This window comes from Ursus maritimus, unplaced genomic scaffold (assembly GCF_017311325.1).
Source record: "Ursus maritimus isolate PB19 unplaced genomic scaffold, ASM1731132v1 scaffold_6, whole genome shotgun sequence".
NCBI lineage: Eukaryota > Metazoa > Chordata > Mammalia > Carnivora > Ursidae > Ursus > Ursus maritimus.
This window is the reverse complement of record NW_024426774.1, coordinates 18,662,987-18,686,376: the sequence shown is the minus strand read 5'-3', so window position 1 is coordinate 18,686,376 and position 23,390 is coordinate 18,662,987. Positions and strand designations below refer to the sequence as shown.

The window sequence follows — 23,390 nt, the reverse complement described above, 5'->3', positions numbered from 1 at the left end:
GGGCGAGGAGGCAGAGGGAGAGGGAGAAGCAGGCTCCCCACTGAGCAGGGAGCCAGACGCAGGACTCGATCCCAGGACCCTGAGATCATGACGCGAGCCAAAGGCAGACGCTTAACGGACTGAGCCATCCAGGCGCCACATCATAAATCATTAGAAAGGTCTATTAATATACATCAAACGGAGGCATTGATCAAGGTATGTGCAGACATCAAGAGAAGGAATAAAAAGGCTCCACACATTGATTTATTGTTATATTGGGATGCATTCCATGAAAAGCAAAGGAAAACGTGGACACATGGCGATGGAAAAGGGCCGTATACTCTCCCATCCACCCCATTCTGTGCATATGGGCTCCTGGTATGTGAGCCCCAGCCAATCTGTGGCTGCTCTGAGTCGCGGTCTACAGTTTGGCTGCCTCATTTGCTCCTCGGCTTGATCTGCCACATGACTGGAAGATTCTTGTGCTTGGTCCTTCAGAGGCTGTGGGAAAGCACCGTGGCAGAGTTCCGTTCACGCTGATGTCCCACCCGGTGTGAAAACACATAGATGATTATCAGTCACCTTAGAATTTTCTAGTGCAGTTCATCACGTGGCTACAGCATTCACGTCGTGGCGGATCTCCTTCATAACTGGCGACTTTTTAAAAGATGAAGGAATACAGTTCTATCTTCGAAAAAAAAAAAAAGAATAAAGAATAAAAAGGCTCCAAACATGTGTGACTTGTTTCAATTATCCACACTTGAAGAAAGTCCTATATAATGACAGAGTATGTGAGAAGTTTCATCCCGATCCACAAATTAAGATCCAAGCCAGTCAGTGCTGCTCACTTGGCTGAAGCTCATAATGGACGAGTTAATTATACCTTACGGCCATTACTGCACATGTAAGATGGGGCACTGAGTCACTCCTGCCTATTGCCACCACTCTCCTCCTAGAGTTTCTTTCTTAAACATTCTACACACTTGTTTATCCAAACAAATCAAGTAAAGTGCTTGTGCCCCCACCACTTGTAGTTCACGAGCTGTCTTCTGCGGTACTGGGGGCCAACAAACATTCCATTTCTCCACGTCATGTAAATACTAGTTTCTAATTTTCTTGTGTCTCAACTCTTCTCCATTGCATCCTGAGACATAGATATCTGTACTGCACATCACGTGTGAGCTTTGGAGCTAGAGCCCCACAACGGTGAACTGATTCTTCATTTCAGCGTGATGCAATCATCTCAGAAGGCGATGGCAGGAAGCACCCAGAAGAGACTTTTCATCTTTGCATGTGCCTGAAATGAACTGGTGGATATTCACGTGTATTAATCAGAGAGACCCAGGTCAGCTATATTACAGAACATAAAACATAAACTTTTAATTCTGATAGGTTATTCAAAGACTGTACAGTCAATTGCATAGACATGTGCAATTTTTTTTTAGATTTATTTATTTCAGAGAGAGATAGAGAGAGTACATGATGGGGGGAGGGGCAGAAGGAGAGGGCGAAGGAAAGCAGACTCAGGACTCAGTCTTCAGACTGAGATCACGACCTGAGCCGAAACCAAGAGTTAGATAAGCATGACAATCTTCTAAGCCAGACCTCATTTTGGAAGTTTAGTTCTCCTGAAGTGGAACTTTGTACATGCAGTATTCTCCCAATGGTTGAAAGAGATTTAAGTATTTGTTGTGTAGGGAATGCAGTCCTTATTTCATGTTTCTATGAACATCAAGTTTCCCAACTTTCAGTTTATATACCAGACAAAGGCTAATTTCCTAATATGTCAAGAGTCCTTCCTTAATATGAAGAAGATGACCAACCCACAAGAGAAAAAGGGGCCAAAAAATAAAGTATGGATAGTTCCCAGCAGAGGACATCTAAATATATCTTATACAAATGAAAAAGATGCTGGGGCACCTGGCTGGCTCCGTTGGTAGAGCATGCGATTCTTGATTTTGGGGTTGTGAGTTCAAGCCCTATGTTGGGTGTAGAGATTGCTTAAAAAAATAAAATCTTCCAAAAAAGTAAATAAAAGAAAAAGAAAATATTCCTAGCTTCATCATCGTGAGGGAAACTAAATTTTAAATGATAATGCAGTACCATTTTCACCTACAGATTGGTAAAGATCAAAAAGTTTGACGACACATCTGAGTCGGCAAGGTTGTAGAAAGCAGGTACACGTACCTATACAACCTTCTCAGGAGAGCCGTACGGGAATGTCTACCAAAATTACAAAGGACAGCATGAGTCAAGACTTGCAGAACTGTACACTCGAAATGGTAAAAACTGTGCTGTATATAAATTATACCTTAATTTTTTAATGAAAAAAGTCAATGTCAGTCTCCTCACAAGAAATCCTACATGGCCTTTAAAGAGAATGAGATTGACCGATACCAGCAATAAATTCTAAAATACATGAAGTGAAAAAAGCAAGGTGCAGAATGGTGCGCATTCCTTATATATTCCTTTCAAGCAAAGACAAGTGACATATACTTATTCACAGATATAGGTTTGTGTATGCCTATAATCTCTAAAAGTGTATACACGAGCAGTGGCTACCTCTGGGGAGGGAGTGGAAGCCAAAGGGTGGGGTGGGGGAGACTCATTTTTCACTGTACGTACCTTCATATTGCTTGGTTCTATTCTGTCTGTTTTACCATGTATATGTATTACTTTTTCAGGTATAACAAAACCTCTAAAATGAGAAAAAATACAAAGACACTTGCCCTCAACCGAAACACTTCACTTCTAGAAATTTGTTTCAAAGATACAATCGTTCATGGGCTGACTGATGTATAGGTGAGGTTTTTCACTGTAGCACTGTCTGTAAGAGCCAAAGATTGGGGGAGGGGGGATGTAAATGTCACCAATAGGACACTCGTGAAATCGCGGTATTATGAAATTATGGAATTCTAACAGGCTATGAAAAAGAATGAGGAGGCTCCTTGTGTACGGAAATGGAAGTAGAGCCAAGATATCCTAAGTGAAGGGATGCCTGGGTGGCTCAGTCAGTTAAGTGTCTGTCTTCAGCTCAGGTCATAACCTCAGGGTTCTGGGACTGAGTCTTGCATTTGGCTCCTTGTTCAGTGGGGAGCCTGCTTCTCCTTCTGCCTGCTGCTCCCCCTGCTTGTGTTCTCTCTCTCTCTGATAAATAAATAAAATCTTTAAAAAAAAAAATCCTAAGTGAAAAAAGAACTCTGTGCCTTTGCAGAGTGGGACATATACCATTGTTGAGGTAAAAGGGGAAAGATGATATTTACATGCATTTGTTTAAATGTGCATAACATCGCCCAGAGAAGAAAACATCAGATGGATGGCCTCTGGGGAGGAGAACTGGGCATGGGGAGAAAAGGGAGTAGGAAAGAAAACGTTCACAAATATTTTGAGCCATGTGAAAGAATTACCTATAAACACAAACCGTAAGCATTCCTGGTATAGCGTGACCAATATAGCTGCATGATACATGACAGAGGGGCTCACTATGAAGACAACCTTCTTTTAGCACAACCAATGTGCCTTTTACCACCATAAAAAACAAAACAAAACAAAACAAAACAAACCGCAACGGAATCTGCCTTATTGTTTTGTTTGCACAGGAAAATGAACTGGGTCTGTTTCCAGGGAATGTTCCAGGTAGACGAACTGGCTGGCCCCTTATCTTGGAATCACCTTGCCAACGACAAACCATTTCTCACCCTTTGACAAGGATGTAGACACCAGGAGTGGAGAGCACACAGGTCACCGCGGGGAAGGCTAGAGGCATTGACTTAAGAATGAAGACTTTCTGAAGTGAACGGTTTCTTCACAGTGACCTCCATCTCCAGGCACAAATGTCTCTCAGCCAAGACACCATGGTCACACTGGTGGGTCAGCCTGCTGTGCCTGTTTCCCAGAACAGCTCTGCTTGAGCAAAACAAAGAGCCAGAGAAATCCAGGCCTTGCTGTGTGAGACCGCCACTTTTATGTGTACTGATAATTTATCAATATTTCTAAATATCTTCAAGATTATTTTATCCCCATAATGGGAAATAATTTAGATTCAAAAAGGAAACAAGTGTACATGCTCAGACTTGAGGAAGCTGTCCCCAGAGCACATTACCATAATAATGATTAGAGTTCATTAAGTATATCATATCAAGAATACTAATTTAAGCTCCTTAAATTACATGACAGGGGAACATTGCTGTCTGAAGAAAAGACAGTACAAATATTGGACATAATAAGTTATAAATGCACTTATTCCCTATGAAGTATTTTCCATATTAATTTTTTTTAAAGATTTGTTTTATTTATTTTAGAGAGAGAGCAGGGGACCAGGGGCACAGGGAGAGGAAGAAGGAGAGAAGCAGACTCCCCACTGAGCGTGGAGCCCATAGTGGGGCTGGACATCACAACCCTGAGATCACAACCTGAGCCGAAACCAAGAGTCTGATGCTTAACTGAGCCACCCAGGTGCCCCCCCATATCAATTTTTACCACACATTCAGTATCTGAATACTGAGATGTTTTCTTGGTCATAAGAGATTCTGAACCTATGTATCAGTTAGAACTCTTTGGGCAGCAAGCAAGAGAAAAGAGAGAAAAGAGAAAAATCTGATCCAAACATTGGCTTCAACAAAATAGGAACTTACTAGATTATGTAACTGAACAGTCCATGGATAGGAATTGGTGCTATGCTGCTATCTTGGTTTGAAGGCTGGAACGTATCACCAGGGAGCCTTTCTGTCTGTCTCCCTCTCTCTCTCTCAGCTCCATTCTGAGACTGGTTCCCACTCAAGATATCAAGATGGCTACAGCAACTCTGGGCCTCACTTTAAAGATAAAAATCTGGCAGGACAGAGAAAGAATCTCTCTCTCCCAGAAGTCCCAGCAGAAGTATTCTCACCAATTCTGAGCGAGGCTTCCATGAGTCAGTCAGCCTGGCCAGGGGAATGCAACATTTGGACTGAAGGAGGTTGCAAGCTCTGTGTCTGAGCCAGGGTGAAGCCCCAGCAGGGACAGCCACACCGGGGAGGCAGGGGTTTCCACAGATGGGAGCTAGAGTATGGTTACCAGCAGAAGGGTGGCCACATGGTGGGCAGTGAAGAGAACAGCTGTCAGTAAGCAGCTGTGGCCTGAGATAATTAGTGTGCAATGGAAATCCAATAGGAATGAGAATCTACCAAGAACAAGAAAGGGACACTCAAAGAAAGAGGATGGAAAATAGATGTTTATGTCCATCATTTGATATTAATATTTTAAATTAAAGAGTCAAAGTGTCTGGACTTGATAGGCAATTTCAAAAAGAAAGAATAATGACTGCTTCTGGACTTGATGTGGCAATTTCAAAAAGAAAGAATAATTGCTTTATTCTTCAAAACTAAAAAAAAAAAACCCTTCATAAAATAAGCTTTGAGAAGAAAATTTTATCCTGAGAATTACTGCAAATATAAGATTACTCTCATCTAAAAGCATGTCAGAAATAAAAGACAGTGCTGGGAATCAGCTGCTGTCAGTTCTAGATGGAATGTCTAATTTGAAAATGATTTATTCTTTACCATGTAAGGTTCTTCTATCATATGTAAATCAGAGGTGATTCGTACAACTCATGTAGTCGGAAGATAAGCTCTAGAGTAAGAAGTTTGGGTTAGAAGCAGGGTGACTTTTAAAAACAGTTTTACAGTCAGTTTCTATACTCATCAAGCATTTAATAGCCAGAAATTTAGTCCGAGAATTTTTCTAAGTCACTGCAGAGAATTAATAATTATCAGAGGAAGAAAAACATTTTACTAGTTTCTGTGGAGGCATTGTCCTGCCCTTGGCACAGGGCCCGGTGGATTTAGCGTGTATAATTTCTCCTGAGCTCCTCTGCAGGGGCTATTGGTAGCCTACCCAACAGCTATTCCCCACTTCTTTTTGGCTTAAAAAAATAATAAAACAAAATAAGTACATAAATAAAACAAAAGCCCTATTTCAATTGGGCAGTGATGTGCCCAGCTTCAAGGTCTAAGTAAAGCGTGCCATTCTCATTTCCCTTTTGTCCGTCCAGTGAGGGGCATGCGGTCAAGTTCTGGCCCAAGACGTCTGCTAGGAGCCTCAATGTTTCTTCCTGCTCAGGGAGACTTAACAGAAGAGAAAGAGAAACCCGGTTTGCTCTGGTCTCCTCCCTATCTGCTCAGGACTCTGCAAGCTGAGGGCGTAGTACTTAGAGCAGCTGCACCACCTGCTGGCCGGAAGGGGAAGGCCAAGAGAACAGCCAACTTGCGCCCGGATGTCCAGCCGCTGAACACCCCAGTCACCACCTGCTTCCACGCGTTTTCTTAAATGGCACATTATGCATCATGTGGTTTGAGCACTTTTAGCTGGATATTCTGTTGCTTTCGGCCAACGTCATTCGTAAATGATACAGAACCCCCTGGAATTTCTGACTTGTGATTGCCAGACTAAATACCACCCAGCTAAATTTGGAGGTTATATATTTGCCTAACAAAGGCCAAAACAAAGGACTGACTTTCAAACAGTCGTTCTTGCAGAACTATTTCTTAACCTGTCCTATTTGTTTAAATTTGATCTGGCGTTTCCCCCTCCCTGCAAAATAATTCAAGCCAGACTTCTTTTTTACCCCCCTGCCATTTCCTTTGGAAAGAAAGCCACTAAAGACATGTATTGGTAAGAGGACATTCCCTCACAGAGGACACCTGCCCTCCTGTTTCAAATACGGCAGTCAGTACAATTTGCAGAGAGAAGTTCTGAGCTCATGACAAGGAAGAGCCTTCACTCAAAGCCAGAGCGAAGACACAACAGGCCGCTCCTGAGGGCGGTGACAGATGGCAGACCGCACCCGCAGAGGAGCTGAAGAATAAACAGAACGACAGGACTTTGTAAAGGAAATTTAAGTGTCAGATGGAATTAGATAAAATAATCTTCGAGGTTCCTCTCAACTCTGAGATTCAAGGATTGTCTGTTCTTCCATCTCAAATCTTAAAACTGAAATACACCCTTTTTTGTGTGACTCTGAAACAGTTTTTATTACCCTCTTCTCCCCATGAATATCTGATAAATACCCCCCCCCTTTTTTTTCTCTTTCTGCTTTCTGACTGCCTCCTCCTCACCCTGAAGGTTAAGTAGCCCATACTCTCTACCCCACCTCTGGACTAAAAGTTCTTTTACTAATGACTGAAGATTTCAGCCAAATCCAACATTTTTCTTAATCTTTAAAAAGCTAGATAATTGGTTTATTTCTGCAAATGTTACAAAGAATCAACATTCATTTTTATTTTAATTTTTTTTTTAAGATTTTTTATTTATTTATTCGACAGAGATAGAGACAGCCAGCGAGAGAGGGAACACAAGCAGGGGGAGTGGGAGAGGAAGAAGCAGGCTCATAGCGGAGGAGCCTGATGTGGGGCTCGATCCCATAATGCCAGGATCACGCCCTGAGCCGAAGGCAGACGCTTAACCGCTGTGCCACCCAGGCGCCTCAACATTCATTTTTAGAATTCTCATTCTTGCATATATGCCTGCAATATTAGCATCTGGTGGAGTGCCTTGCTGTTATTGGCGTCCTTGTTCCTTGTTGCCCATCTCTCTCTTGGTTTTCACATATACCTTGCATGATTTTTTCCCCAGCTCTACTGAGATTTTATTGACATATAACATATAGAAGTTTAAGGTACAGTGTGATGATTTGATACATGTAAATAATGCAAAATGATTACCACAATACGGGTTAACACCTCCAACCCCTCACATGTGGGGGGGTGAGAACATTTAAGATCTACTCTCTTCACCTGCAGGCATGTATTGTTGTCCTGTTAATTATAGTCATTATGCCATCCATCAGATCCCCAGAACTTACTCATCTTAGAGCTGGAAGTCTGTCCCCTTCTTAATCTTCATACTGTCTGGATCACCGGCTGTATCTGAGGCTGTTTCCCAGCCCCTACTTGAAATTCTCTCCTTCCTTCCATGACATTCCAGACACTTTAAATTTTTTTTTCCTTTGTAGTTCTTATCAAGATATAACTGAATCATCTGGGGAAACTTTTACAAAATTACACGCATCCAAGAGCTAGTCCAAGATTCAGGGAGTCAAATATGGGGTGCCTTTGTCCAAACATCCTGTGTTTTTAGAGTATACATTTCCCCTAATCCTTCTCCCATCTCTTCTGGTTTTGTAAGAAGGGAAGAGATAGGAGAGGATGGCCGTTAGTTAGAATACCAAGTCCTGTGAAGGATTACACAGTTAAATTTGGATTTTAAACTACTGAGGAAAAAGGCTTGGCGTGTGCTATTAAAAAGTGACCAAGGGGAACTTCTTCTCAAAAAGGAAAGAAAATTAACCATAAGGAGAAGAATGATAAATTGAGCTATGTTAAAATTAATAACTTCTATTTATCAAAAGACACCATTAAGAGAGTGGAAAGGTAAGCCACAGAATGGGGAATCATATTGTTACCACACATTATTGAAAACAGACAAGAAAGGAAAGAAGGAAAGGAAGGAGGAGGGAGGAAGGGAGGAAGGAAGAGACTGGCATCTAAAATGTATAAAGAACTCTTACAAATCAGTAAGAAAAGTATGGACAACCCAGTGGAGATTCATAAAGAATTCTAGAAATTGCCCATGAGCGAGCCAGCCTCAGACATTGACGAGCTCTTCAGCCTGGGAAGCCGTCTTACAAAAACGTCAGTGAAATAAACTTTGCGACTCCTCACCTTGCCTTCGCCCCAGCCCGATGCTCGCCTCTGTCCTGGCTCCTTGCAGAGTTATGAGCACACAGTTTAGAGGTTACAGAGGAGAACAGTGAGAAAGAGAAAAGCTGTACACACAGACTTGTATCCGCAGCAGGTGCCAGTGGGGAAAAGATTTAATTACCAAGTTGAGGCTATTTTCGCACGTATTTTAGTGATTTCACCTGGTGTATAATTCTAGATTGGTAGCTGTTTACTTCAGCACATTAAAGATATCATTCCTTAATCTTTTGGCTTTAATAACAGCCGCTGAGAATTCAGCAGTCAGTCTCACCATTGCTTCTTAGAAGGTAAACTATCCTTTTACCTCTGGCTGCTCTTAGTTTCTCATTGCCTTCGGTTTTCTTCGCTTCCCTATGCTGTGTCCGTGCTGACTTGCTTTCTACGAAGCTCCTTGCAATTTATTGGGCTTCTGTGGGTTGATGGCTAGAGCTGAAAAATTTCAGCTATCATCTCATTAAATGTCGCTTCTGTCCCACTCTCTTTTACTTCTTTTTTTAAGTTCTCCAACTGAATGTTCATTGCATTCTCTTTTTATTTTTCCATTCTTTTTTCTCTTTGTGCTTCATTCTGAAAGGTTTCATCTGATCCGTCTTTGTCAGAATTCTTTCTTAATTCTGTCTAATTTGTTCTTAAATGCATCCACTGGTTTAATTTAGGTTATTCTATTTTTTTTCACTGTTTGAGTTTCTCTTTGGTTCTTTTTCAAGTCTATGTCATTTTCTTATACGTTATAGTTTTCTGCTAAAATATTCATACTTCACTTGTATCTACTTGAACTTGGTAAGCATAATTGCTTTACAGTCTATATTTGGAATCCCTGAGGGTCTATTTCTGCAGTCTGGTTTATTTTTCGTGTTCATAGTGTTTTATCATCTTGTATACCTGGTTATTTTTTCCTATGTCTCGATGACTGCATTTTTAATTATTTCTAAAAATAATTTGAGGCCTACTATGATGTTCTCTTTCTCCAAGGAGAATTTTTTTTAAGATTTATTTCATTTTAGAGAGAGAGCATGAGCAGGAGGGGCAGAGGGAGGGAGAGAGAGAATCTCAAGCAGACTGCGCTGAGGGGGGAGCTTCATGCAGGGCTTGATCTCACAACCCTGAGATCACGACCTGAGCTGAAACCAAGACTCAGATGCTCACTGACTGTGCCACGCAGATGCCCCATCCAAAGAAAATTTTTATTGCTTCTACCAGGCACTTGAAGGTACCAACATTCCAATATTACCCTAATCTCATTTCAGGCTTGAGATTTTCCAGGCCACCCAGATGACTCGAAGACAGACTGCAGTCCATGCAAGGCTGGTTGACTTCCAATTCACTCTTATTTCCAGTGTCTGTCAGTCTCAACTCAGGGTGCAGGGCATTTACCCGTGGCAGGCCCCAGGCTCCAACTTTTGTCTCCCCAGCCCTGACCGGACCGTTAAACCTCTCAGCCCCCTGCTCTGGATCACCACACGTCCTCAGGACAAAATGGCACGAATACCATGCTTGTCTTTATGGATGTTCATCTTCTCCAGGAACTTAACCTGGTAATTCCTCACTATTTGTCACTTTGCTATTTCTAGAAAGGTGATTTTATATTTTGTTCAGCATTTTAGTTGTCTTCAATGGGAGGATTTTTCTAAATGACTTAACTTATCATTTCTGGAAGTGGAAGACTAACCTTAACTTTTCATTTCCTACTTACCATCCTGTGACTTTTCGAGGAAGCACAGACATAGTGGAGACAATGAAAGTTGGGGGCTTGGTATTGCCCTCTCCATTAATTTGTTATGTGCTTTACCTAACATTTGACTCTCAATTTTGTGGAAACAAATTAAAATTAGCACACGCCCTCAAATTCTTTACGGAAATTTAAGGAAAATGTTCAAGGGAATTAAAAAATATATATATGTCACTGAGGCCTGAAAGAACTTTTGTGCTCTTCTCCAAAATGGCTTAGTCCGTGCTGATAAACATAGCTAATTGACAACCTTATAAGCTAAACCCCAAAAAATTTTGGTTACCTAATTATCCAGATTTAATCCAGGTCTTAAATAAGATTATATTTGATCCTGTTTTATATGAGTCACAGGTGACATATTTTTCTATTGGGCTTTCTTCTTGATCATGAAATGATCTATGAAAAAATAAGAATCCCCTTGCTGTCAAATATTTTTGATAAGAGATGTTTTACTCACACAGAGATGGAGCTTTCAGATCTGTATATATGTCAAAGATTTATAAATTACATTTTGGATAATTGTGGAAAGTTTAAACCATGGCTAATATAAGATGGTATTGTTGATGTGTTAACTGGTTGAGACTAGGTTATGCTGCAGAAATAACTAATCCCCAGCTTCCACTGGTGTAACCCATGGAAGTTTACATTTCACTCACGCAAAGTTGGCTGCCTGTGCTGGGGCTCTTCCCGACACCTCCCTTCCAGGCACGCCTGACATCCAGGCTGTTCCACCTTGTGGTTACACCGTCTCCAGGTTTAGCCTCTGCTGTTGTGGCGGCAGGAAAAGAGAGAAGCATCAAGAACTAAAAAAGTGCTCTTCTCTTTATTCTTTGTCCCAGAAGTGACACATGTCACTTCCACTCACAGCTCGCTTGTCATAACTCATCACATAGACCCATCTAACTGCAAGGGAACTGGGAAATATATGGGAGCACATGGATATTCAGTGACTAATAAATTATAATAAATTACATCACTTTAAATATGATTGAACTTAACATGAACTCCTTGAAATATTTCCAAGGAAGAGTTACTCCTGAAACAATAGGAAATCCATGGTGTGATTTCCAGTATTTGAAGAAGCAGATCTTCTGCTGTGTCTCCCCCTAAACTGGTTAACTTTTAAGAGGTTCTGACAGCTTCAAACATAAAACACAGCACGGAGCTTCGTTTATTCTTGGATAGTTGCCTTACATTTAAAAGGAAGGAATTGGGCTGGTTGATCTCTAACGTCACTTAAGAGCCCTTGAAAACACTGTTTAACATCCCCAAACAGTTATTTTTTATTTTAACTTGGAATAATTTTTTCCAGAATTCTGTTTTTTTAATTCATTTTTAAAAAAAGATTTTATTTATTTATTTGACAGAGAGATAGAGACAGCCAGCGAGAGAGGGAACACAGGCAGGGGGAGTGGGAGAGGAAGAAGCAGGCTCCCAGCGGAGGAGCCTGATGTGGGGCTCGATCCCAGGACTCCGGGATCACACCCTGAGCCGAAGGCAGATGCTTAACGACTGAGCCACCCAGGCGCCCCTGTTTTTTTAATTCAAACTTTAACTGTGTACCAGAAGTTCTAGCCCCTTGGGGGGAAAAGTTTTTTTTTTGATAAGTGAACTAGAGCTTCAGGTAAATCTTATGCATCTGGTTTTTGTCACACGGGATTTCTATCCAAGGACCTTCATTCTTTTTTTTTTTTTTTTTATGAATGCATTTTGTTAGTCAGCGTAAGTCAAAAAATGGAAACGCCATTCCTCAGATGCAATGGCAAGGGGTGAGATCAGATTATTCAAAAAAATTGACATGACTTTATGTCATTAAAACTTTGCTCTCTGTGTATAACTTAGCCCATCTGAGTTTTAGTAAGAGAATTCATTAGTAAGAAAATTTCGCTGAATTTGTTAATAATGTTTCCTGTGTTCTGTTTATTGGGTAGAGATTGGGAGGCCATTGGTAATGGTCTCTGGAGCTGTGGTTGCAAAATCAGATCCTGTAGGGTCTAAACAGGTCGGCAAAGCAGATGCGTGGGGTTTGTGAGGACAGTCAAGAATAGGAGCGAGCTTGTTTAAAGTGGGGATCCAGTATCAGTGTGTTGTTGTTAGGCAGGAATTTGGGACCTGTGTTGCCAGATCTTCCAAATTAGGAATGAAGGAAAGAGAGAAGTTAAGAAGGTAAAGAGGCTGCTGGCTTAGAATGGAAGAGGCAAGGGATCGTTGCAGGGAGGGAGAGAGGCTATATCTTTCTTCCGACTCTTGGCTTCCCTCTCTCACTCTAGCAATTTCTTCCTTATGCAAGACTAGAGAGACGGAAACCAGGAAAGCAAAGGCTGTGGGATACATGAAAGTAAAATTTAAAACAACAACATAGCTCTCAGAAGTCAAGGCCTGAAAACAAAAAGGGACAAGGATTACTGACAATGGGAATAGGACCAGTAGCAACGAACAGTTATTGAGCCCTTACCCTGTGCCAGGCACTATTCTAAGAGTTTTACATGTGTGTATTCATTGAATCCTCAGAACCACTGTGTAGTAAAGAATTTAGCCTAAAGGAGAGGTCTGGCCTTTGTCTAGCTCTAGGAGGTTACCTCTATACCCTTGGAATTTTCCAAATGGCAGGGGGGTCTTTGTGGTTCATGGTGGGCCCTTGGAACCACACTTGAGAGTTACACTAACAAGAGGACCCATGGTAGTCTACGCAAAGAAGATGATTCAAGGTGGGGGCTGGCCACGGCACAACCATGGGATTAGAAGGCTGGGGATTCGGGCCACATGATACCAGCCTGACTTCCACGGAAGGGAGAGATTGAGTTCTACCACGTGGGCAATAATTCAATCAATCATACCAGTGCAATGAAGAGCCAGTAAAAATTCTGGACACCGAAGCTCCGAGGAACTTCTCTGGTTGACAATACTCTTTAGGTATTGTCACATTTCAAGGCTGGGAGGGTAATGCGTCCTGAGGATGATGGAAGCTTTGCATTTGGAACTCACCCACACTTAGCTCCATCTGTATCTTCCTTTGGCTGGTTCTAATTTGTATCCCTGCCAAAAATAAATGTGACTATGAGTTTAATAGCTTTCAGAGAGTTCTGTGAGTCTTTCTAGCAAATTATCAAACCTCAGGCTAGTCATAGGTACCTCTGAATTTATAGCCTGCTGATCTGAAGTGAAGGTGGCCCTGGGAACCTCCAAACTTTATACTGGTGTCTAAATGAGGGTGGGTTTCCAGGGACTGTGCCCTGTGACTGTGCGGTTTGCTCACCTCCTCTGCACGCACTCAAGAGATTGTTATGATGACAGAATAACACAAACAGGGTGAGTAATCTGCCTGAGGTCACACAGGGCATAAGAGGAATAGCCTGGATTCAAACTTGGGCATTGCAACCACCACGTTATATTCCTGCTTCGTTACCTCAAACTCAATGGAAAGAATACCTCCTAGCACCTTGGGAAAGGTTCGCTTACACCTGTTTTTCAAATGCACTGTGATACACACAGTAGGAATCTGTATTTTATATGACTGCTCATATACACCCATATACACACCTGAAACAAAATGTGACACGCGCTGACCTTTTCCAAACTCGACTATTTGTGTTTTCTAAATGCTATAAACCTACCAAATTGATTTCTTATCCAGTTAAGAATTTTGTACCAGCAAGGTAAAAACAAACAAACAAAACAAAACGCTGGTTTAGAAAGTCGTTTTAGAATAGTAACTTTCCAATTCTGGTTTTAAATTGGAATAACCTAGGGAATTTTTTCAAGAAAAATGCAAAACCCAGGTTCCGCCCCTCGAGATTTTAATTCAATTAGTCTAGGATGGAGGTAGGGTATCAACGTTTTGTCTTTTTAAAGTCTCTGGGCACTTCTGATGTACAGCCAGGAGTTGAGAACCACCGTTCAAAAATACTATCTCATTATCTCATGCGATTTCAAGCAAATGTTTTAAGGAATCAATATGCTTTTATTTTAAAATGAAAATGCATGGCTAAATCTGATGACCTGGATCCCTTGCAGCTCACTTTCATGGCTATGGCATCTATGGTAGTTTTATACCTAAACTGCAAAAGCAACCGTTTGAGCAATTAAAAAATAAACATGAGAACAGACTCTGTAACTCTAAATACATGTAATGACATGTTGGTGACTTTTCACTTAAAAGTGATTTTATTAATTATTAAGAAGAGAAAAAATATTCTTTTATATTATATAATTATATATTATAGTTATATGCATAATCTTTAATTTTATATAATTATATATAATCATATATATTATATAACATAATATATAAATATGTAATATATAAAATATATAACATGTATTTTAAAATATGTATTAATACAACCAATATTAATAATATATAAATAGATAATAGATATGTTACTATATAATGCCAAGTCATTTTCCCAAGTTACTGTCTCAATTTACACTCCCACTAGCAAAGTATTAGAGTTTGCATTGTTCTGTGCATTGCCAACACTCAATATTGGACATTAATTTTTGCCAGCCTGATGGATATAAATTTGTACCTGAATGTATCATTTCCTTGAAAATAATGAGGTTGAGCATTTTTCCATGTGTTTATTGTCTCACTGGGTTTTCTCTTGTGTGACGTTCCTGTTCTGGTCTTTTGCCCATTTCGGTAACTTCTTACATGACAGCCTATCAAGTCCTCTGAAAGCAAAATATGCCACAGTGAGATGATCTTCAACCAGAAATCCCTCCAAAGTATGTTTGTATGGAATTCCTTAAAGTTTTTAGGTGATCATTCTAAATATACTGAATTTGTAAATTTAAGTCAAGCTACTGAAATTATCCAAGGGGCGCCTGGCTGGTTGTTGATCTTGATCTCAGGGTTGTGAGTTTGAACCCCACGTTGGGTGTAGAGATTACTTAAAAATAAAATCTTAGAAAAAAAGAAAGAAAAGAAAAGAAAATGATCCAAACTATCCACATATCGCCAGGGCTTCCATCCCAGATCTCCCTTATGACTGGGTTACATTTTTCTAGGAAGATCTCATGGTAAGGTCACATGCAAGGCCCGGTGTTTACTGCGGGACAGAAACCTAGATAGAGAAGAAAAACTTCTGACAAAACCAAATATTGTGGAGGAAAATAGTGAGGATATGATTGGAAAGAGCTTGTCAAATGGAGCTTTCTTTATGCATCTGCTTTCCTGTCAGAGGGTGAGAGTAAAGATACACAAGTAGTACAAATGAAAAACCAAAGTATCCCAATGCAAATAACAGTGACTTGGGGAGTAGAGCTAAAATATTAAGAAGGGAAGACTTGCCCTACTGGGCCACATCTACACTAAATGAAACCCAGTAATCACGTCTGCAAGGATAGAACTACTGGGCTCCTTCCCCAGTTTAGATTCCATCCGATCCGTTACAACCAGTTCCTGCATAAAGCTCAACTCCTTCATCCGGCTAACACTCCAGTTCTCTCACCCAGCAAACCCCAACCCTATTGGCATTCTTTAAATAAAGTATTATGTCTTTTCCCAAAAATGGTATAAATCAGTGTATCTTAAGGAGCTTTTTATAATTTGATCATTTCCCCCATTTCTTCAAATTCCTTAAACTTAAAGGTTTCAAATTTAGTCTGTTTATACAGTTTCGTGTGTGTGTGTGTGTGTGTAGTGTGTGTGTGATAATCTATTTCAGTAAAGAAGTATGCTCTGGGAAATACTTTGAAACATATTATCTGTGTTTCCACATTGCTGTGGTTTTCATTCACAGTCCTCTGTCACATTCGTTTTTAAAGGCTCATCAACATAAAAGGAGGTGATTTACTTATTTCTGAGCTTACCTTATCTTACCTTATTAACTGCTTGTCGATTCTATTTCACTATAAAAAGACAAATATTTCTGTTTTCATTGTTTTAGGGAAAAGCGACTCTAGATCTGAGCCTGATACTTTTTTTGCTCTGGGAAGAACTGTCCAGAGAAGGCAACTGTGTGCTCTCAGATAAGGGGAGACTGGAGCCGATGAACTGGTTCGGGTGGAGAGAGTTCCTATCTGGCCTCCCACAGTGAGCCGACTGCCAACCGCAATGACCTTGAAATCTGGGGGGAAATCTAATTCTGCTGAATCAGAGAACCTCTCTAACACAGGAGAATGTGATGTTCCCAGCCACAAAAAAAAAAAAAAAAAAAAAAAAAAAAAAAAAAACCTGCTCTGTCTGGTTTTCCAGCGTCCTGGGAACCACAGTCCTCCTCCTCCCTCCCACTTTGTCCAGGGGAAACTTCTAAACACAATGGATGCCTTGGTTTATCTAGCCTAGACTAATTAGACTGCTTTTTGAAATAAAGATAAAAATCAATAGTTCAGTTAAGTTCCAAAGGTAGTAAGTCTTTAAGTCCTAAACAAGGCAAGGAAAGGGGGCACCTGGTGGCTCATTTGGTTAAATGTCTGCCTTCTGTTCAGGTCACGATCCCAGGGTTTTGGGATCCACCCCGCATTAGGTTCCCTGGTCAGCGGGGAATCTGCTTCTCCCTCTCCCTCTGAGCTTCACCCCGCTTGTGCTTTCTCTCTCTTTTTCTCAAATAAATAAATAAAATCTTAAAAAAAAAAAGGCAAGAAAAAAATCCTAAGGATGCTAGGTCAGAGAAGAATCCAGGAATTCCTAAAATACAACAGAACCTGCCTCAGATCCCATGACAGATAGTGAGCTAGAACCCTGTGCTGTTCTGATACTATGTCAGAGTCACAAACTCATTGAAATTAGGAATTCTTTTTAGTGGACATGAGTTTATTTTGCCAACCTGTTATTTTGAAAAATTTCAAGCTTACACAAATTGACAAGAATAGAAGAAATACTCCATACACAATTCATTTAGATTCACTAATAGTTGACATTTTAACATGTTTGCTTTATCTTACCCTCTCCATTCACTCTTTCTCTCTTTCCTTTTTTTCCTTTTTCCCTTCCTTCCTTCTCTCCACTGGAACATTTATTTTAGTTAGTTACAGACTGTCATGACACTTCACCCCTAAATCTCACAGATGTTTCTTCTTCTTTTCTTTTTTTTATTTAAAAACATTTTATTTATTTAAGTAATCTCTATACCCAATGTGGGGCTCGAACTCATGACCCCAAGATCAAGAGTCAGATGCTCTTCCAACTGAGCCAGCTAGGTGCCTTCCAGATGTTTCTTCTAAGAACAAGGACAAACTCCTACAACCACTATACAATTATCACATTGAGAAAATTTAGCACTAATATAATACTATTATCTAATATACAGCCCATATTAAATTTCCCTAATTATTCAAATAGTGTGTATCATAGCTGTTGGTTTTTTCAATCCAGGATCCAGTAAATCATAATGAATTCAGGATTTTTTTAAAAACAAAGAAATAATGACAAAGAAAAAAATAATTTAACTCTAAAGCTCATCCTGGGAGCAGTGAAATTTTCCTACTTGCAAACAAAATTAACAATGATGACTATGAAATATACTTGGTCAAAAATACACCTATAAGATGTAATAACTACACTCACCTGGAATACAGTCCTGAAAAATTTACTACTGCATAGCACTAAAATAGAAAATGTTTAATTTTAGTAAGCATTTACCATTTGCCTTATTCTTTTTATATATGGAGACTGAATAGAGCCTCTTATATACAATTTTTACAGTCTTTTAAAGACAATGAGATAAAGTGAAGCAACATAAAAGCCCTGTTTGATGAAGGAAATGGTATTGCAAAAATACACAAAAACAACAAAAAAAGGCAACCTTGTTTTTAGAAGTGACACTAGAAGCAGATCTTCAACAAATTCCATGTCATTCACCTTGGCTGTGAAGCTACATAAATGAGTTCTTTCTCATCACATGTAGTGATCACAAGCAGTGGGTCATAGTCTGTAAATCCCAAAAGATATCAGCAATTTTGGAGATGAAGGGATGAGGGGGAAAAAAATAACAATCAGCATGACCTATAAAATGGTGTTTATCAAAGAAAGAGATCAAAAATAAAAATCAGAATTAGGTATCAAGTTAAATTTACAAAATAGTTGATGTAGCATTCAACATTCTCTGTGAAAATGAACTATATTTTTTAATTTTTTTAAAGATTTTATTTATTTGAGAGAGAAAGAGAGAGCACACATACAAGCAGGGGGAGGGGGCTGAGGAAAAAATGAGAGACAGAATCCCAAGCAGACTCTGAGCTGAGCCCCACACAGGGCTCGATCCCACCACCCTGAGATCATGACTTGAGCTGAAATCAAGAGTTGGATGCTTGGGGCGCCTGGGTAGCGCAGTCGTTAAAGCGTCTGCCTTCGGCTCAGGGCGTGATCCTGGCGATCGGGGATCGAGTCCCACATCAGGCTCCTCCGCTGGGAGCCTGCTTCTTCCTCTCCCACTCCCCCTGCTGTGTTCCCTCTCTCGCTGGCTGTCTCTCTGTCACATAAATAAATAAAAATCTTTAAAAAAAAATTAAAAAAATAATAAAAAAAAAAAGAGTTGGATGCTTGGGGTGCCTGGGGGGCTAAGTCGGTTAAGCCTCTGACTCTTAGTTCCAGCTCAGGTCATGATCTCAGGGTCTTGAGATTAAGCCCCAAGTAGAGCTTTGAATTTAGTAGGGAGCCTGCCTCTCTCTCTCACCCTCACCTTCTCCCCCTCCCCCCACTCATGTACTCTGTCTCTCTCTCTAAAATAAAATAAATAAAATCTTTTTTTTAATTTATTTTATTTTATTTTATTTTATTTTTTTTAAAGATTTTATTTATTTATTCGACAGAGATAGAGACAGCCAGCGAGAGAGGGAACACAAGCAGGGGGAGTGGGAGAGGAAGAAGCACGCTCATAGCGGAGGAGCCTGATGTGGGGCTCGATCCCATAACGCTGGGATCACGCCCTGAGCCGAAGGCAGGCGCTTAACCGCTGTGCCACCCAGGCGCCCCATAATCTTTTTTTTTAACACAAAAATTCTCTAAAAAAAAAAAATGAGAGAGAGAAACTTAACTGACTGAACCACCCAGGTGTTCCAAAAATGAACTATCTTTAAAGATAGATTGCATATTAATGACCTTAATGGGAATAAGTAAACATGAAAATGCTAATCCCCCAAAAGCTGGATTGGATATAATTATTATCAGACAAAATAGACTGTAAGGCAAATCCATTACTAAGAATAGAGGGTAACTTCATAATGATAAAAGATTTTTTTCACCAGGGGGATATAACAATTTTAAATTTACATGCACTTTATAACATAACCCAGAAGTATATACAAAAAAAAAAAAAAAAAAAAGAACTGAGAGAAGAAGGAGATGAAACAAAAATCATTGTGATGGATTTTAATATACTTCTTTCATTAATTCCAGGTAGATTATAGATCTGACTGTGAGGGCAAAACAATAAAGCTTTTAGAAGATAATTTAGGATGATAATTTCATGAGCTTGAGGTAGAAATCAATTTTTTTAAAAAGATGCAAATATTTTTTTTAAAAAAGATGCCTATATTTCCTACAAAGACATAGAAACAGCACATTGACCATAAAGGGGAAAAATTTTGATAAATTTGACCAAATTAAAATGAAGAACTTTTGTTTATCAAAACATATCATAAAAGGTGAGAAAAAATAAGCTACAAAATAGGAAAAGATATTTGCAATACATACAAATAACAAAAAGTTTATACTAATAACCTATTTAAAAAACTCCTATGAAATCAAAAAGAAAAAGCTGAGGAACTAGTAGGAAAATGGTCAAACACTTGACAAGTCTCTTTACAAACAGCAAACATAAATGGTTAACAAACATACGAAAAGATGTTAAACTTGATTAGTAATCAGGGAAATGTAAATTAAAACCATTATGAGATACCGCTACACAGCTACCAGGTTGCCAAAACTTTAAATCAGACAATGCCAAATGCTGGTGAGCATATGGAACAGCATGGTATTTATATTACCAAATTTTAAGACATATCTCCTTAGGGATCCAGAAATTCTACCCCATGTTGTATAGCTTGGAGAAAGACACATGCATGGGCACCAAGACATATGACCAAGAATGTGCATAGTAGCCTTGCTTGTGATAGCAGTAGGAATGACTCACATGCCCATCAGCAACTGAATGGATAAATAAAGTGTGGTATAAGTATACAATAGAATATTACTCAAAAAGTAAAAAAGAATAATAAAACAAGCAATATATGATATAATATATACTTATATATGTGTTATTATATATATAATATACTTATATTATATTATAAAAGTGTGTTATATAATATATTTCTATAATATATAGTATTCTATATATTCTATAATATCTGTAATATATAATATATATTATATATAATAATTATATTATAGAATATATATTCTATATACATATATATAGATATATGTATATATACATATATACATATAATACAGATATTATAGAATATATAGAGCAGATACAAGAGGAAGACCTAAAGCAAAAATGAACAGTGAGAAAAATCCTCTGGCGAACCAGCCCTACCTAAATTACAATTTAATGGTGGAAGCATCTTAAACCTGGGTGCGCCAAGTCTTACAACAGTAACAACAAAACTATACCTATCTAATTCCTGGTGGAATCGACTCAATCTACTATACTAAAAACCCAAACCTCTCCCCCTACTCCCCAAAAAGATGTGTGTTCATTCCAGGCATACACATTAATTACTTCCTTTTCTGTTGTTCCTTTTTTTTTTTTTAAAGATTTTATTTATTTATTTGACAGACATAGAGACAGCCAGCGAGAGAGGGAACACAAGCAGGGGGAGTGGGAGAGGAAGAAGCAGGCTCATAGCAGAGGAGCCCGATGTGGGGCTCGATCCCATAACACTAGGATCACGCCCTGAGCCGAAGGCAGACGCCCAACCGCTGTGCCACCCAGGCGCCCCATAACCAGTGAATTTTAAAACAGAAAAATACAGCTTACTAAAACTGATTCAGGAAAAAAGAGAAAACAGGATTTTATAATTATTAAAGAAACTGAATCAGTTTAAATTATTCCCACAAAAGAAAACAATAGACCCAGACAGTTCTAGTAGTGAGTTCTCTCAATAACTCAAGAAGCAAACAATCTCGGCCTTATACAAACTGTTCCAGAGACTACAAAAGAGAAACACACCCAACTCACTTTATGAGGCTAATTTTACTTCAACACCAAAAGCTTCATGAGACTACATGATAGGAAAATTACAAACTAAATTCATTCAAACACTGAAGCAAATATCCTAAACAAAACATTAGGAAAAGGAAACTAGCAATATATGAAATGATAATGCACCACATCCAAGTTGGGTTTAACTCAGGAATGCAAGATGAGTGTATCGGTTACCTATGCTGCATTAAAAACAAAACACCAAAACCAAAATGACAACATTCAGAAACAGTGGCTTACAAAGTTTATTTTTTCTCACAATGCCATGGGTTGGCTGGGCTGGTCTTGCCCTGGTTACTTTCATGGCTGCAGTCAGCTGGGAGTTCAGCGGGGGGGTGGAAGGCCCAAGATGACCTGACTCACGTATCTGGGACCTCATTTGCAATGTCTGGAATGGCTGGGATTCTGGGCCTCTCTCTCCACGAGGGTAATCCTGGGCTTTTCCATGTTGGGAGAAGTGTTCTACGAGGGAGAGAGCAAAGGAACAAAACCGTTGAGGCCAGGGATCAGAAATCACTGTGTTTCCTCTGCCACATTCTAATAAAACAAAACACAGGCCAAAGCAGATTCAAGGGGAAGGGGACTCCACCTTTTGAGGAGATCAATGGCAAAGTCATACGGCAAAGGAATACAAAGGATGGGAGGAATGTTCTAGCCATCTTTGCAAACAATCTAAACATTGGTTTAATAGTAGAAAATCAATTATAATATACCATAAGAGCCAGAAAGCAACACATATATATAAATATAACTCTTTCTTCAATATACGCAGAAAAGGCATTTAGTAAGGTCCAATACCCATTGAAGATTTCAACAAAAACACTGCCATAAGAAAACTGGGAAGAGAATTTTCTTCACCTGATAACATGTATCCACCCCCAAAAAACCTACTCTGAACATTACTGTAATTGTGAAATATTGAAAACATTCCCTGTCGGACCAGGAAGAAAACAAGTGTGTCTTGTATCATTAGCATTTCTAATTCATCTTATTGTTCTGGAGTCCTTAGATCACACAATCATGTAAAATAAATGAGCAAACAAGAATTGGAAAGTTAAAAACAAAACCTTCATTGTCTGCAGATGATAAAATATTAAAATTAGTAAGAGAGTTTAGCAAGTTTGCAGGAAATCAAATCAAGATTAAAAAATCAATTGCATTTATATTCACTAGTAATAGTAATTAGAAAGTGTAAAGATACTATTTTTGGAAGTATCAAAAACTAACAAGTTGCTGTTCCCAGTAAAAGAGAGTAAGGACTATGCCCCCTCTCTCTCCCACCGAATGCAGCTATGAAGCCTGGACAGAATGCATGGAGCAGCTCTTTGAGGACTCTAAGCGTAAACAGGACAAGATTCTCAACATCATTAGCCATCAAGGAAACGCAAGCCAAAACCACAATGACATGCCACGTCATGCCCTCTAGAATGGCAACAACATAAAAGAGGCACTAACAAGCGTTGGCAAGGCTGTGGGGGAAATCGGAACACGCATACAATGCTGGTAGAAATGTAAAACAGTACGGCCACAGATTGAAGAGAAACCCAAGAGAACGGAAACTTGTCCACACAAAAACGTGTGCAAAAATGTTTGTAGCAGCATCATTCATAATAGACAGAAGTGGAAACAACCCAAATTTCCATCAACTGATGAGTGGATGAACAAAATGTGGTCTAGCCATACAACAGAATATTATTTGGCCATCAAAAGGAATGAAGAATGGATTCATGCTAGACCCTGGATGAACTGTGAAAAGGTTATGCTAAGTAAAAAAAAAACAAAACAAAA

At 39.4% G+C, this 23,390-nt stretch overlaps 2 long non-coding RNA genes across 3 annotated transcripts in view; both read right to left on the bottom strand.

The window, feature by feature from the left end:
- Positions 1-223: 223 nt before the first annotated feature.
- Positions 224-18,472, bottom strand: LOC121100973. Of its 2 annotated transcripts, none has more exons than XR_005832770.1 (5): positions 18,195-18,472; positions 14,976-15,120; positions 13,432-13,482; positions 11,103-11,212; positions 224-1,286 (listed from the first exon to the last, which is right to left on the bottom strand). It is a non-coding gene; the product is annotated as an uncharacterized LOC121100973 (long non-coding RNA). The 2 variants fall into 2 exon arrangements; XR_005832771.1 differs by lacking the exon at positions 18,195-18,472 and adding an exon at positions 17,957-18,178.
- A 3,357-nt stretch (positions 18,473-21,829) lies between these two features.
- Positions 21,830-23,390, bottom strand: part of LOC103671687 — a 34,202-nt gene continuing 32,641 nt past the window's right edge. The window contains exon 2 of the long non-coding RNA XR_571008.2: positions 21,830-22,064. This is a non-coding gene — a long non-coding RNA (uncharacterized LOC103671687). The remainder of the gene's footprint in view (positions 22,065-23,390) is intronic.